Raw genomic sequence first — 16,806 nt, forward strand, 5'->3', positions numbered from 1 at the left:
AATTTTGCATAAATATAATAAAAACAACAGGAATCAAAACAACTGCATAAATAAGATAAATACAAAGGAATTAATAATAATTATCATATTATTAGTCATAATACATGTTTTTTTTTGTTTTCTAACAATTGTTATCATTGTGTCACAGCTAAAAAACAATTAATAAATAATTGTTGTAGTTTAGATAGCATAAATATAATAGGGTAAAAAATACTATTCATAGTACGTAATTTTTTTTATTGTTTTATAATATTTTTATTATTTTCAAAAAGCTGGAAAAAAAATTAATAATCAATTATGTATGTTATCTTAATTTGTAGCTTATCAAAGTCAACTAATTGCTGTGTTTCCTTAGATAAAGCTCTCCACTTTCGCTTGGTTTATTCAGTTTTCTCACAGCAGTTTAATCATGTTAACTAATCACTAGGGGTCAGATGGTAGTATTTCTGTTTCTGATAAGAAGTTTTTCCATTAAATAGGTCAGTTGAAAAGACATGAAGCACTGCGGTCTAATCTGGGAATTCTTCTTAAGGGCTTCTCGGTAACCGCTTCTTAAAATTGTGCAGCGTTTCTCTTATGGTTAATTAAAAGACCCCAGATCTTTCCCTCAATTACTTATCAATTATCCCGGTGCTTCTCTGTGGTTCTGCGGGGCTGACTGGCCCGTTCCCCCTGGTGATGTGAATTTGAATGGGACAGTATAATGAAGTGGAGCTGTGTTGGTGTATTTATGCGTATGGGGGGGGTCTTTTCATTTCTACCACTGCAGTCGTTTTCATTTTTTTCTTGTCATCATCTGCCCCACTTTCAGTCTTTCATCTTCAGAATGGACTGTCAAGGAGATGTATGTTTGTGTGGGAGTGTGTCACCTTGTGTTTTTGTGTGTGTGTGTGTGGGTAAGATGCCTTTACACGCTTTTATGTTACGCTGTGTGTGAAATGGGTGTGTACTCTGCGGTTCTATAGAGGGTAAGTGTATGCTGGGAAGAGCTATTTCGGGACTCTTGTGTTCTTGTATTTAAATCTGTAAGCGTGTTGTGTGGGCTGGAGACTGAACGTTATGAGCTGCAAGCGATATGGTCTGTGGAAACTAGTGGGGTCATTGGTGAAACTTCAGCTGGGGGATCCCCTGATCCCTAGTACCTCTCAGGAGTCTTATATCTGTTTACCATGAGGTTAAAGTTCAGTTGCGTTATTTACAGGGTCTAAAATTAACTTTTTGCCACACCAGCCCATGGTGATTGTATTGACAAAATATATTATTGGTCATATATATGTTTTTAAGGGCCATGAAGCATTATTTACGGAAAAATATGAATTTTTCTCCCAATAAAATGGCAGAGTTGTGAATTTATTATTCATGTTTATTTATTATATTATAATTATAATCAAAAGTGACAGTTTTAAAGACATTTATAATGTTAAAAAAAATTTAATCTTTATTCTATTCCAATTTCTGTTCATCAAGTAGTCCTTAAAAAATATATCACTGTTTTCACAAAAATATTAAGCAGCACAACTGTTTTCAAAATTGATAATAATAATAAATGTTTCTTGAGCACCAAATCAGCATATTAGTGATTTCTGAATGATCATGTGACACTGAAGACTAATGATGCTGAAAATTCAGCTTTGACATCACAGGAATAAATTACATTTTAAAATGTATATTGAAACAGAAAGTGTTTTTTTTATTTTTTTTTTATTGTAATAATATTTCATAGTATTACGTTTTTTACTGGTCAAATAAATGCAGGCTTGTTGAGCATAAGAGATTTCTTTCAAAAATATATCCCAAGGGTTCGAACTGCAGTATTTATTTAATTAGTAATGAATATCATTTCAACCATGCATTATTTTGTTGCTAGAAAAGCTTGTTAATAAAGGAGTTTTATTGACTTGCCATGCCAGTTTTCCCCCCACATTTTTTATGCAAATTTGCGATATTCGAAAAAGAATATATTAGAATTAAATATGATAACACAAACACTTGTGTTTAGTATTTATATTATTACAGTAAGCTACACTTCCCTGTTCTTTCTTCAGGATGCCATTGCTTTTTCCACATACACTCACATACGTGCAGCTCTCTAGGCTTTCAACAGTGGCTGTTGTTGATCACAGAGGCCTGCATTCCCCCCCTGGGATTTAGGAAAGTTTTCAGACCTTGGTGTGCTGGCCAGACACCAGAAGGCTTCAAATCTCAGCAGATATCCTTAGACCAAGTATGCCTTAAGTAACAACAGCAAGAAGCTCTCTAGAGTAAGTTTGTGTGTCTCTGCATCCTTCATTACATAAGCAGGGTCATCGCAAACAGAGACCCGCAGATACAAGAACTGAGAAACACTGATGTGTCTGCTGTACACATACACACACTTTTTGTGTCTAGTTTTACAGAATAGTGATCATATAGCAGGGTCCCAGCAGGTCCTTAAAAAGCCTTAAATTCAGTATTATCAAAGTTAAGGCTATAAAAAGTCTTAAGTATCTTAAATGTTGTAAGAGAAGTCTTAATTATCATTTCAAGAGGTCTTAAATTTGGGCACAGGAAAACAAGAATCAAGATATAGCTTAATGTGATTGACTATTAAACATATTATTAAATCAAAAGGCTATGATTTAATTAAGTGAGTGCTGCATGTTTCAAAGTAAAAAGTGACGCGTGTCCGTCAGTCTCGCGGTTCCAGAGCAGTTTGCAATCAGTGAATACTGCACATTTGTGCCAAGCTTAAAAATCTACTGTTGATGAATTATGACATTGTTTTCTTCATGGTGTTTATATCATACCTGCAGACTCGCCACCGCGTTCTAATAAGTGCAGCTGCTTTGTATACAGGTGTTACCAGGGTAGCCGCTATATTTCTGCTGTTCCATAAGCAGCACCTACTGGCTGGAAGTGAGTTTGCATTTTCATTATTATTATTATTTCAACTGCAAAGTATGTTATCATAGACACTGCCCTACCCCGTTCATATGGTATTAATTTTATTTGAGCAGGTCTTTAAAAAGGTCATAAAAAGCCTTAAATTTGATTTAAAAACTCTGCAGATACCCTGATATAGACAAATAAAAATAACTAACTAGACCATTTTTAACCCCAGGCGTGCAGGTCTCAATACTCTTCCTGATAAATATCACAAGGTGGGTCACATGACGGGCATGCTTAGGTCACTGGGTAGCTCTTTGGAAAAACAGCTCCACTTTGTAAAACAGGTTTTGTCTTCAGAATCAGTCGTATCATGTGTTATATGTCCCACCGTTAACAAGATTATTTTGCGGGTTGGTTCAGTATTTCATCGTTTGTTTCCAGCGGTTCCAGTGAGGGGGTACTAACTTCCATGGAGCTGTTATGTAAGAGTCTTCATTGAAAGTGACAGAAAAAGGTTTTCTGAAAGGTTTTGCGACCTTTTATTTGGCCCTTCCATGGGTGTAATGTTAACAAACCGTTTTGTAGGGGACCATGGGAAGGCTAAAAGGTTTTGCTGTCAGAGTCGCAAAACCTTGTGTTGGTTTGGACTGAATGGGCAGGTCCCCGCTGACTGTCTGCCTGGCCTAGCACATGAGCGCTCATACACACGCAGCGGGGGTGTCGCGCGATTGACTGTCGTTGCTGGATCATTGGGCTTGTGCTGTTTCATTCTCACTCCAGCTCCGTTTGTGCTGCTTTCATGGATCTCTGAGAGGAGGCCCCCACTTTTGTAAAGCACATGCTTGTGTTCATTCTTTACGTTCTGCGAAAGAGGCAGAGGTCAAGGCAGTGGGAGAGACAGCTTGCACTTACAAAAAAATATGATGGTATCACTATGATTTTTGGACATGTACTGTTCCATGTATGTAGACCTTTTTTTTGGGCATTTTTCATATTATTAGCTGCTCTGGCATTAAAATTCTGTCCTATAATTATTTTCATGTTGTGATATACTATTTTGTCTAAATGGATTAAAACTAAAACTAAAATTAATTTTGACATGTACTGTACCGTGGTATTGCCTTGTTTTTTAAATGTGCACCATGGTGTTACCTTGTTTTTTTTACATGCACCATGGTATTACCTTGTTTTTTATATGTACCATGGTATTACCTTGTTTTTTTTTTTTAGATATGTACCATGATATTACCTTGTTTTTATTGACATGCATCATGGTATTACCTTGTTTTTTATATGCACCATGGTATCACCTTGTTTTTTACATGTACCATGGTATTACCTTGTTTTTTTAGATATGTACCATGGTATTAGCTTGTTTTTTAGACATGCACCATGGTATTACCTTGTATTTTTACATACGCACCATGATATTACCTTGTTTTTTACATGCACCATGGTATCACCTTGTTTTTTACATGTACCATGGTATTACCTTGTTTTTTTAGATATGTACCATGTTATTACCTTGTATTTTTACATATGCACCATGATATTATTACCTTGTTTTTAGACATGCACCATGGTTTTACCTTGTTTTTAGACATGCACCATGATATTACCTTGTTTTTTTACATGCCCCATGGTATCACCTTGTTTTTTACATGTACCATGGTATTACCTTGTTTTTTTAGATATGTACCATGGTATTACCTTGTATTTTTACATATGCACCATGATATTATTACCTTGTTTTTAGACATGCACCATGGTTTTACCTTGTTTTTAGACATGCACCATGTTATTGCTAGGTTTTTTGTCATGTATGTACCATGATATTACCTTGGTTTTTTACATGCACTATGATATTACCTTGTTATTTAGAGATGTAAATGGTATTATCTTATTTTTGAGATATGTACCATGATATTACCTTGTTTTTACATGCACCATGGTTTTTTAAATAAGTGCCATGATAGTACCTTGTTTTTTGACATATATCAAGGTATTTACCTTGTTTTAGACCATGGTATTACCTTTTTTACATGTACCATGTTATTATTACCTTGTTTTATTTTTGACATGGTACCACCACTGTTTACCATGATTTGTTTGACATGTACCATGATGATACTAATCATCTTTTTTTTATTTTTATACCACCATTGTTTTTGTATCATGGTAGTAGGCTACTAGTCTGTTTTTAAGCTGTTGGCGTTTAACATTGTCATTATGACATCATTTGTTTTTGACATTGCACTACCATGGTTATATTTCAACCATCTTGATTTACTGGACATGATGGTACCATGGTAATAGCATGATATTATTCTAAGCACCTTTGAGTACCGTGTAAATACTATAGGATATGTATATGGTAATCATGGAATATATCAAAATATTACCATCTGGTAACACCACAGTATGTTTTTGTTATGGCAGGATAATTATTGAAAGAGAGTACAGAGAGAGTGAAGGCAGGTGAATAGAGATGTGTTTGAAGTGTGTGTTTTGGATTGTAATGCCTTGCAGCTGTAATCCCTGCATTATACCCTCTGTGGATTTGCCCATGGAATTACTCTGTAGTAAAGAGCTCAGTGTGTTTGACTGGGCCGTGCGTGGGCTGACAGTGGCCAGACGCTGATAAGTAATGCTGATGGAGGGGAGGGTTTGGTCTGAACGACAGCGAGAGGGTCTCTACTGTGTGTCGTTCTTACTGAGTGGCAGAAAGCCAGGACAGAGAGAGAATCTCATTGGATGTGACAGTGTTGTGAAACAAACCAGCAGCAACATAGCAAGTGAATTACAGAAGTAGAGGCCTGGTGTGTGTGTGTGTGTGTGTGTGAGCATGTGGTCTTGTGTGCATGTGGGAAGGGTGCGTGTGCGAGTATGTTTTTTTTTTTTTTCCTTTTTAGTTCTTTCCTAAGTGTGTATGCTCATAAAGGATCAAGTGTTTTTTTTTTCTTTCTTTTTAATGTCTCCACTGCAGCAAATTTAAATGCAATACTAATCGCTTTAAAAACAACAGCTATATTTAACACCCCATCTACACGTCAAGTGAGGAAAAAATGACAAAAGCACTTAACAAAATGACGAACTTGACAAATTAAAATGTAAGTATAAAAATAAAAACTAATTTAATGTTTTAATAAGTACTGTAATACCTAATAGTACTAATATAACATTGGTTTATATGTATATAATCTGTGTATGTAATGTAAAAGTCTTGAAATGAATGAAATTCCACATGCTTCCTGTTTAACCCCCATATCAAATATTAAGACTGATTTGATACATTCTTTTTGAACTTCAGAAAATGTGTGCAAAATGGTAAATAATTAGAAAAGTTAGCCTACAGTTTTGTCACTATGTCTAATATTGTGGGAAAATTTAATAGGGCTGTTCAGTGCATTAACTTTGATTACATTGTAAATCTGATGTTTAAAATGGACAAATGTTAAATTTGCAGTAGAAAGGATTAATAACTGTGTTGTGCTTTTGAAAAGAAAATACACTAGTCTATCCCTAGTGTAAATATGTAGTTTAAATGTATGTACTGGGGTAAATGTTTTGTATGATGACAGTGGGGGTGGTTTACCCAAAAATAATCCCTTTGTCTCATAATGCATTTAGATTTGCAGTCTTGGCCTCATCACCGATGCCTCTGTAACCTTTAGTTCCCATCAAAATATGTGGATTGGTTTAAAAAGCTAGAGATTCCCTACCATTTTAGTTGAGTGGAAAAACATCTTCAACAAACGAATAACCAAGTCCAAGTTCTCTTGAATAAAAATACCTGACGTTTACCGATGCCCTGCATGACTGAAAACCTTCATGCAGACATTACGTAAGTTCAGAACAGCAAATACTAAACACTGCCAGATTATCAACGTTCATGTCATAAAGCGTCTAGAGGCTCAGTCTCATGTCTGGATTTAAAGTTATAGTTCATACACAGAAAAAATCATATTATTTTATGGAATAGAGCAGCTGTTAAATTCTTCAAAATATCTTATTTTTTGTTTCATTGGGGAAAGAAAGTTGTATGAGTGACATGAGGGTGAATAAAGGATGACAGAACTTTAATTCTGGGTGAATTGTCCCTTTAAGGATTAGATTGTAGGTACTCCCTTAGGGCCGCAGTGTTATTACTGTGAAGCAAGAGTCCATTGGCAGTTAACTAGTAAGTCATTGTCATGAAGCTTGTTCTGGGTGGAGTGTTTGTGTGTGTTTTCATTATCCATGTCAGCAGTGTGCTGCGTGACCGGCTGCTGCGCGCTGACAGGTCAGAGGTCAGCCATCTGCAGTGAGCAGGAGAACTTTGAGCTGACCGATAGGGGTGTGTGTTCACGGTTATGTAACTGCCGCTGAGCCCAGCGTGTGTGTGTGTGCCAGGAGCTTCATTCAGTAGCTTCTAAAGGGCCGTTCACATTGACAGCGATTCGTAGCGACAGAGCAACCTGAAGTCTTTCATTTTCAATGAGAGTTGGTGATTTCCGACGAGCACTTACAGGAGAAAAAAAAAAACTTCCTATATTTGTGCTGTTGATGTTAAAGACTTCGATCAATTGGTAATAATAATACTAGGGGTTGCAACAACTAAAGGCCGGTTCACACCAAAAACGATAACTATAATGATATTAGCATCCACACCAATGTACAATATTGTTGTGTTTATCAGAAATGCACGCCGCAGTTGTATCAAGGCTTGAGCTCTTTAAAGCAGGATGGATTCTGATTGGCTGTCAATGTTTTTATCGGTCAATCAGCTGGAAAAAAATAATTCTGAAAGTGATTCCAACTATGTTGTTCCTCTGTGCTGCTATTGTTATAGTTGTGAACAAATTTAGAACAAATTTTAAAACTATATGTTTATCATTAAAATTATAGTCATTGCCCTGGGTGTGAACGTGTGATCGATTGCCAATCATTTTTTATTATGGAATTGGGAAATGATTAATTGTGCCTATATACAACATACCAGTCACGTCACTTATGGCAGGATGTATAATAATAACTTTTTTAGAAATTATAATGATAATAAAACACAATCAACATAATCATAATGGTTGGAACAGTGGTAATATTAATAAACCATCTTATAAGACAATTTATTTTTTTTATTTTTTTTACATTTTAGGACCAAAACAAAACTAGATAAGAAGAAGTTACATTGGGCCTACTGTGAAAAAAGAAGGTTACTTTTAGGGTATGTCTAATTATAATTTGCTTACACATTGGCCAAATTATGTTTCTATTTAAGTCTAGTGTTCTGCAAGGGTTTCTGTGAGGTTTATGCTGAAGGGTAGGGGTCAGGTTAGGTAATAGAAAAAAAAAAGTAAAATATTGATATAAAACCAATAAAATGTCCTCACTAATAGTAAAACAAATGTGTGTGTGTGGGTGTAAAAAAGAGGGAAAGTTGAAGTTAAGACATTTTTAACCTTTTCTTTAGTAATATAAACACAGCTGCTAATGTGAATGGGCAGATGAACTTATGACATTATGAATTTTTTAAAGACTGAAAGCCCTCAGGAACACACACTCTTTCACACACCATAGCTGCAGAAATAGGAGTGGTGAAGGTCATTTTGTTAGTAGGAGATTAAAGCTCCCGTCTGTCTGTCTTTTTTTGGTGTTATTATGCTCTCCTACTTCAGTGTAGTGTGGAATAACCCTAGTAGTATATCCAGAAATGAGAATGAGGCTGTGAGGGACGGAAGTACTGTTTATACTGTTGTATACTTGGGTGTTAATCAGCAGCAGATGAAAATGCATATTCTAGTAGGTGGATATATATGAAAAACAGGGTTTGTGAAAAAAAATAAAAATTGAGTAAGACTACATGTTGAGCAGACTGTGTTTTGGTTTAGTTTGTCCGACAAAATACACCATCGACTCTATCTAGACATATCACTTAGCATTGTTAGCATGTGAATGATATCTCTTGACTTCTTTTTCGTAAAGGAACAAATACAAGTGGTACAAATTTGACTGTTTGTGGTCAGCTGCCATTTTCTTATTACACTTCTGTAATTGCTCAGATAGAGGAGAGAGAGAAACAGCAGCCTGCAGCCCTTCTCAGCTGCTGAATTATGGGAAACAGAAACAGAGACTACTCTTTGTGAAAGTAGGAGGAGATGCTCTTTTTAGTGTTAGATACTAGAGAGGCAGAAATGTTGTTTGACGTGTAAAATACTACAAACAGCAATTGACAGGAAGAGATAAAGTTAAAATAAAGTAATACTACAATGTCACTATGCTTATAGTCATACTCTTTCTAAACTGCATTTATCTCTTTGTAAATAGCGATTTAATTCTAAATATCATAGTAAGAAATGGTTGCCATTAAAAAATGGTCTTATTTTAACCTGTAAAATTTGGCTAGTTAAGCAGATTAATAAGTTTAAAGGAAACGGTTCAATCTATTAACATTAGTTAAAGCATTAGGTATCATGAACTAACAATAAATAACATTTTTTTACAACATTTATTAGTTAATGTTAGAATTTAGATATCATAGCATTTATCTAGGTTAATGTTAATTAGGGCCCAGCACCAAAGCACCATGACCCCATTGGAATGAATATATATATATATATATATATATATATATATATATATAGAACGAAAGAAAAAAAATGTTGAATGAAAATTGTTTTAAATTTTGTCACTTCCTCCTTACTACCTATGTGCCAGTAAGCCTGTATCTTATTTTGACTGATATGTGATTAGGTTTTGAAGTATCAGATGACTAACTGTTAGTATTGTTATTATGACTAACTAAATAGTTCTCTGAATAGCAGCTTAATAAAGCCAAGATATTCTGTAATGTAATGTTGGTGTAATATGTATAATCCCTATGAAGAAAGAGGTGGGAGGTGTCTGACTGACAGTGGGCGGGTTAATATTCTTTCCTGCCTTTTTGAACAGTCAGCAAAACCCAAAAGACAAGGAAGGGTGATGGTTTACATGTGAGTATAATTGTGTGTCTACGTATATCTGTTTTTGGATGCATGTGTATATGTCCGATTCATAAAATTTGCTTTTAGGCTTTCTTCAGTGTTGTCTCCAGTACAGATCTCAAAAAAAGAGAGCAAAACTTGTCAATAGAGCACAACAGAGACCGCGTACTTGATCAAGAAGGATTTTCCCCATTCATTTTCTCCATAGGAATTTCAAATTATGCTTTAATAAAGAGTTCTAAACCGTGAAACACATCATTCAGAGAATGAACTACTAATTATGCCATATAAACCACAATATAATTGAAGGTTATTGCAAATTATTGAAATATATACGTTGTTTGAGATGGACAGTGACGTATGTCAGTTGCAATGCTTTTATAGGAGTGAGAAGTCATTCAGAGTTTGAAAAGTTTACATTATGTATGTTAAAAATAAATTTCTCTATGGAGAAAATGAATTACCATGAATTCAGTTCTGCCCTTTCAATCAGATTGGCCTGCAGATCTTCAAATCAAATCTTAACCAGTACGGTTTAAACTGATGTAAACAGCTTGTGACTCCTCTACACGCATAAATACTGTATGTGCCGCCCTCGTTGCCATGGGTGATGCCATCTAAACAAGATTAATTGGTGGTTAATAGATTTGACACGGCAAAATTTAAGAGCACAAGTAGCTCGTACACAAATGCACAAAAGGACTCGTATCGTCCTGCCAGAGCATACACTCCACCCTGACTCTTGTTTTGGAGAAACATACCAGAGCAAAATGAGACAACTGAGTGTCTTAAGTCTCAGCGTCTGCTTTGAAGCAAAAAGCGAAACATTTGAAGGGAAAAAAGGAGAAATAGTTTCTGATTCAAACAAACAAAGAGTGGTTGCCATGTCGACAGGCATCTATAAATAGTGTCCAATGTTTGTTTTGTGAATGCGGTCTCCCCTAGGAGCTTCAGAGACCCGGTGAGTGATTCTGATTAAACAGCTTTTCCTCATACCGCTCAGCCCTGGAATGAACCATTAAACTGGACAGAGAGGTCAGACGGTTTAAGGATAAAAAAACATGGCTAAAAAATGGCTTTGTGTAGAGGAATGTACACTTACTGATGGAATGAAATCAGATAAATGCAATTTAATAAATATTACATATTATATGCAGTGTTTGGGGTCGGTACGTTTTCTTTTTTTTTTTCTTTTTTTTTGTAATGTTTTTTTATGTTCACCAGGGCAACACAGTAATTATAAGAAGATTTTTTATTTTAAAATGTAATTTATTCCTGTGATGACAAAGTTGGATTTTCAGAATCATTACTCCAGTCTTCAGTGTCACATGATCCTTCAGAAATCATTCTAATATGCTGATTTGCTGCTCAGGAAATGTTTCTTATTATCAATGTTGAAAATATTTCTGCTTAATATTTTTGTGGAGACTGTAATACATTTATTGAGGATACTTTAATGAAAAGAAAGTTCTAAAGAACAGTATTTCAGTCATGACAACTCTCGGAGAGAATTGGCATGGTAATGGATATGGCAATGTAATGTATTTGGTCTTGGCGGATCTGCTACGCTGCTGTTGATTATTGCTGCTGCTGCTGCAGAGCAAGTAACGAGACTTGTTACTGCCAATATATTTACAGACATTGCTGTGAGCATGTAAGACATGCTGCTGCTGCTGCACATCATACATAAAATAAAACCCGTAGCAGATCTATACAGGTGGAGCTGGGGAAGGTGGAGGGTTTCTGAAAGCGCGCTGCAGACTGCTAACAGCAAACAATGCCAAGTATTTGAATGATTGAGCAGCAAGCTCATTGGCTGCTGATACCACAGCAACCAATCAGCTGTGTTATGTAGATAATGATGTGATCGCTACCAAATGAGTTAAGGACAGCGCTATCTAGTGTTTCATGTCAGAACTTTGTATTTATTTGAAATAGAAATCTTTTGTAAAATTATAAATGTCTTTACTGTCACTTTTGATCAATTTAATGCATCCATGCTGAAAAAGTATTAATTTCTTAAAAAACAAAAACAAATCTTACCCCCCCATCACTTATCACTTATATTTGTTATACTTGTGTGTATTAGTGTCTTTTTGTTTTATTAGCTACTGGTGCCTTGAATTTCCTTCGGGATTAATAATAAAAAAAAAAAAAAAAAAAAAAAAAATATATATATATATATATATATATATATTTATATTATTAATCCCGAAGGAAATTCAAGGCACCAGTAGCTATATATTTATATAAACCAAAAAATACAGTTTACAAAAATGTGTTTTTAAGGGCAACATTAGCAACTGATTAACTGATTTACTGACTAATTGATTGATTGATTAGTTAATCTTTTTATTTCCGATGGGCAGGTTTAGTCGAATAGTAAATTAAATCCCAAACTTGAGGTGTCTCCCTGGTTCATATGGCTGAAACTATTTAAAGTACATTCTCAACTAGTCTCTTGTTACCTTGGTTACATATTCAAGAGGAGTGACAGTAGCATTGTAAGAGGATTTCAGAACACATTTATTTTAATAAATGATATATATAAATGTATATCTACCTATTTAATATATTCATAAAATGTGCTTTTATATAAAACACATTTTCAGTTCTGGATGTTGATTGGTCAAAACAGCATTCCAATCATGATCAAATATACAGTCTAGCAGTACAATATAGGATAATGTTATATATCACAACAGCTGCCCGGAGCTCATTGCTGAAGTGTAAACCTCTTTGTCTTTGAATGTGGCAGGGAATGGTGAGGGTAGTTGGAGCCAGACAGACGCAGACGTGGACAGACAGAGTGGGAATCACGAACCGTCCCCTCAGACAGCAGGAGGAGAGATTTACCCATCCCCATCACAGTGCTTTCAGCTGGACCCTTTTCTCCGATTGAACATTGGAACCTTCTGCCTGTTTAAGATCCACCTGTATCCTCCAATTGGGTAAGACAGCAGGTTACTTTCACTTGAACATGTTTGGATTGGCTTGTGCACAACGCTCATAATTTCTTGGGTCAAGCTTTTTTACCTCCAAGCAAAATTACAAGCAGTTGCTGATTTTTTTTTTTCTTTAAGCACATTTATTTGTTATTTATTTGCTCTATAACAGGCAAACTGGCCTTAAACAAAAAATATCTGTAGCCATTTGAAATTAGAGGCAACATTTTAATCACAATACAAACAAAGATGCTACACACATCTAGCATGAGCAGTTGTTTTGTATTTGAACTAGATTGTATATTTTTAAGATTTAAAGCAAAAACAGAATGGTCTGACTTTAGATTAGCGAAATTATGCTACATAAGACACACCCGCACAAAACAAAAACAGCAGACGGACTGTTTTTGTAAATTCACTCTCTGACAGTAGGTGGCGCTTATCGAACAGCAGCGGTTTCTTTGGGTACTGCTGTACCTAAAGCAGCGCTGCGCTTATAAGCACTACTTTACATGGCGGTAAGAGGAAAAGAAAATGCCATCGAAACTTTTCTGAAGACATCCGTTCCCTTGAGAGATACATTCATATAAACCCCCACCCCCAATTCAATATTTATACTTTTCTTCCCATATTTCGAGCATCACAAACAGTGAGCTTGTTGTGCCTGGTACAGTATTTGATCTTGCCTGTGTTAACGTCCTGGTTACAGACTTCAAAATATTTTCACACAAATGACATTTCGGGAAATGATTGCAGTGCAGTTTGTGTGCAAGTCCGGAATAGAGATCAGCCAAAATAAAACTAAAAACAGGCCGGTTGTCTTCTGCCTGTACTGTAGGGTTTTCTGTCAGTTGTGACTACTGAAAAAAACGTGGAACGTTTTCAGCCCCTTTTCTCAGTAGCGGTTGTGTGTAAAGACAGGTGACGTGAGGTCAGCCTCATCACACAGCTGCGTGGAAATGTATTAAGTGTCTATGTTTCTCTTCTTCTTTCTCTGTAGTTCGATCATTTACTTGTTATCTCTCTTTCACTTGCTGACTCAACACTGGACTTCCTCTTTTTCAAAGTCATCTCACTTGTTTGCCATTTGTTTCTACCTCCAGTTTTCTTTGTTGTGATCACATAGTTGTCTGGAATTCTTTCTGTTTTGTAGTCTTTTTGTCCTCTGATTTTCACAGTTTATGCCTCTATGTTTATTTCCATCTTAGAGGGATATTTCCCCCCAAAATTAAAATAAATTATTCGCCTTCATGTCATTCCAAACCCCTATGACTTCCTTCTGCAGAACACAAAATGAGATATTTTCAAAAACAACACTTGACCTCATTGACTTTCACTGAAAGGACAAAAAAAAAAAGACAATGAGACAAATGAGACAAAAAAATGGACATTGAGACATTTTCCTTTTAAAATATTTTCTGTTAGAAAGAAAGTAATACAGGTTTGGTACGACATGATGACAGAAGTGTCTTTAATTTGATAATACTTTCAGCTACTAATAATTAGAGGTGAGCAGGATTATTGACAAGTTGTCCAGCAGCCGACTAACTTAATAAATTACTAATTGTGATAGTTTACAGCAATTACAGGTAGATATTTAGTGTGTTTATTTTTTAAATGTCAGTCGAAGGGCTGCACATTTCAGGTTTTTAAGTGGATTTAAATGTGTTTGTATACATATGCAGAAGGACGGTCTTTGCCATTTTTGACTTTGCGTTTTTAAGACAGTGTGCAAAAACATTTCTCTCAAGTTTGTTCTGTTGTGCTCTTTCAAGTTTTTTTTTTTTTTTTTTTTAATGGAGGGCAGTGTCTTGTTTGAATCTAATCAGGGTCAAGTGGACCCAATTTGTTTCATTTAAAAGAAACCCCAAACTTTTGAATGGTAGTGTATGTTCTCATTCCACAAAATTCAGCTTTTTTTGCCACAATGAGTGCAGAAATGTGATAGTGTCACATTATTAAACAGTTAGGCACACCTTTTCCTCATCAAAAGTTTGATCTTCATCCTTCAAAAGCTGTCTTCCCTCTCAGCGCCGCAAGACAGTGGAAATAATTTAGCTTCTGTTGTGGAACTAATTTCACTTCCCATCCTCACTACGAGCTCCTGTTTGGAAAGGATGAAGCTTCCAGCCTGTCATAGCGTGTTAGAGCACATATAGACTGAATGTGATATGTGGTGTAAGATGACGTTTCCGTGGGATTGGTTGTGTGTAGCGTGTCTGTGGGGACAGGATCTGATGCTGGTTGAGCTGTAGTCTGGCCCAGCGGTGCGTGGATAAACCCGTCAGGAGTGTCTGTTCAGCTTTGAGTTCTGACAGGAATCTCTCTCTGCCTCTGGTGTCATTTCACACTCCCTCATTTTCTCCTCCAGTCCCCCCTTGTTGGTCTAAATGGAAATCCACTCAGTCTCTCTTTCCCCTTCATTCGGTGTCATTCTGCAGCTTCCTTTTCCTTCATGTCTCTCAACCTTTTTATCAGTCTCCAGTAGGGATGTCAAAAGTACTGGTACTTCGGTATCAAGTCGAAAGTAAAACTTGAACATGTTCCTATATTAGTTCCACGAGTACCAGAGTATGTTACAGAGAAATGTGTGTCTTTTTTTTTTCTTGCCCCAAGTAAACGACGTGTGTAAAATTAGCCTTTTGCCATCAAATGTTCTTGAATAATGACAACTAAACTGATTTGATACATAACTGTGTACATTTTATGTCTCTTGTATCACTCCACAGTCTCTTAATTTCTCACATACTAAAATAAATTCAACTCAAATCAATATTTCATCCCCATTTATTTGGTTTGTACCGGTGTTTAAAACGGTATAATGTACAGGCAAGGTCCTGATCACACTGTTGGGTTATTTTGCGATAATACAATAGCTCATTGACTGTATGTTATATTATATATTATAATATTATTATATATAGGCCTAATACTGTTCAATAGTTTTGGGTTGGTAAGATTTTTTGTAATGATTTTGAACGTTTCTTATGCTCAGGCTACATTTATTTGATCAAAATACAGTAAAAACAGTAATATTGTGACATTATTACGAAATAAAATGTCTGTTTTATATTTTAATATATTTAAAATGTCATTTATTCCTGTGATGGCAAATCTGAATTTTCAGCAGTCTTTACTCCTGTCTTCAGTGTCACATGATCCTTCAGAAATCATTCGAATATGCTGATTTTGTGGAAACTGTGAGCATTCTTTGATGAATAGAGAGTTTAAAAGAACAGCGTTTATTTGAAATAGAAATCATTGTTATATATATATATATATATATATATATATATATATTATATATAATATTTTTATATTTCACTTTTTTAATTCTCTTACATATTTTTACAGTACGTTAATATTGACTTTGGTACTTTTGACATCCCTTTTTCTTTTTGCTGTTATTCCCATCCTCTCATCCTTCCTGATTTTTCTCCTACATATGTTCTCCTCATTCTTTCTTTTTCATTCTCTTTCTCTCTCTCCTGATCGCTAATGACTAAACAATGAGTTAATTACCTGAGTCAGAGCTCATGAATTTATTCATATGCTCACTGGCACTCTGGTAATTACCAAAAGCTTGTAGTGTACCAAGCAGAAAGGTTCTCCCCCCTCAAAGGGGCCGTTCATATCTTTATTACAGCACTGTGCGCCCCCATATCCATTCACTCTCTGTACAGTTAGACCGTAATGCTGTTACCAAGAGATGACTTATCATGCCACTTTTACAACTCATATTATGAAAGTCATGTCTCTGTTCTCATAGATGAATGTTTACAATTTCCCCTTTGGAATGAATGACAAAAGAAATCATTACATCATCATTGTTTACAGCAGTGATATTTTGGAAATGACTGATAAAAGGGAGGGCTGGAGGTATTTTTCAGCTGTGTTATTGTCCGCAAGCTCAAGGCAGAACTCCATCGATTGGCCCTTTTCCAGTTAGTCCATCCTGAAGTGAGTCTTTGTGCCGATACGACAAGCTCCACGTCTGTCCTCTCCACAGCTCTCGGCACAAACTGCACAAC

At 35.6% G+C, this 16,806-nt stretch overlaps 1 protein-coding gene across 5 annotated transcripts in view; it reads left to right on the forward strand.

Moving 5' to 3' along the window:
- atxn1a (ataxin 1a) overlaps window positions 1-16,806 on the forward strand; it is a 109,444-nt gene that overhangs the window by 16,762 nt on the left and 75,876 nt on the right. For 4 of the 5 annotated variants that reach the window (XM_051871822.1, XM_051871823.1, XM_051871821.1 and 1 more), the window contains exon 2: window positions 12,589-12,781. The gene's annotated coding sequence lies outside the window, so the exon portion shown is untranslated. Of the gene's footprint in view, window positions 1-9,820; window positions 9,840-12,588; window positions 12,782-16,806 lie in introns of those variants that run through there. The other variant, XM_051871826.1, reaches the window with a different exon arrangement.

The sequence above is a fragment of the Ctenopharyngodon idella genome, chromosome 19, assembly GCF_019924925.1.
Source record: "Ctenopharyngodon idella isolate HZGC_01 chromosome 19, HZGC01, whole genome shotgun sequence".
NCBI lineage: Eukaryota > Metazoa > Chordata > Actinopteri > Cypriniformes > Xenocyprididae > Ctenopharyngodon > Ctenopharyngodon idella.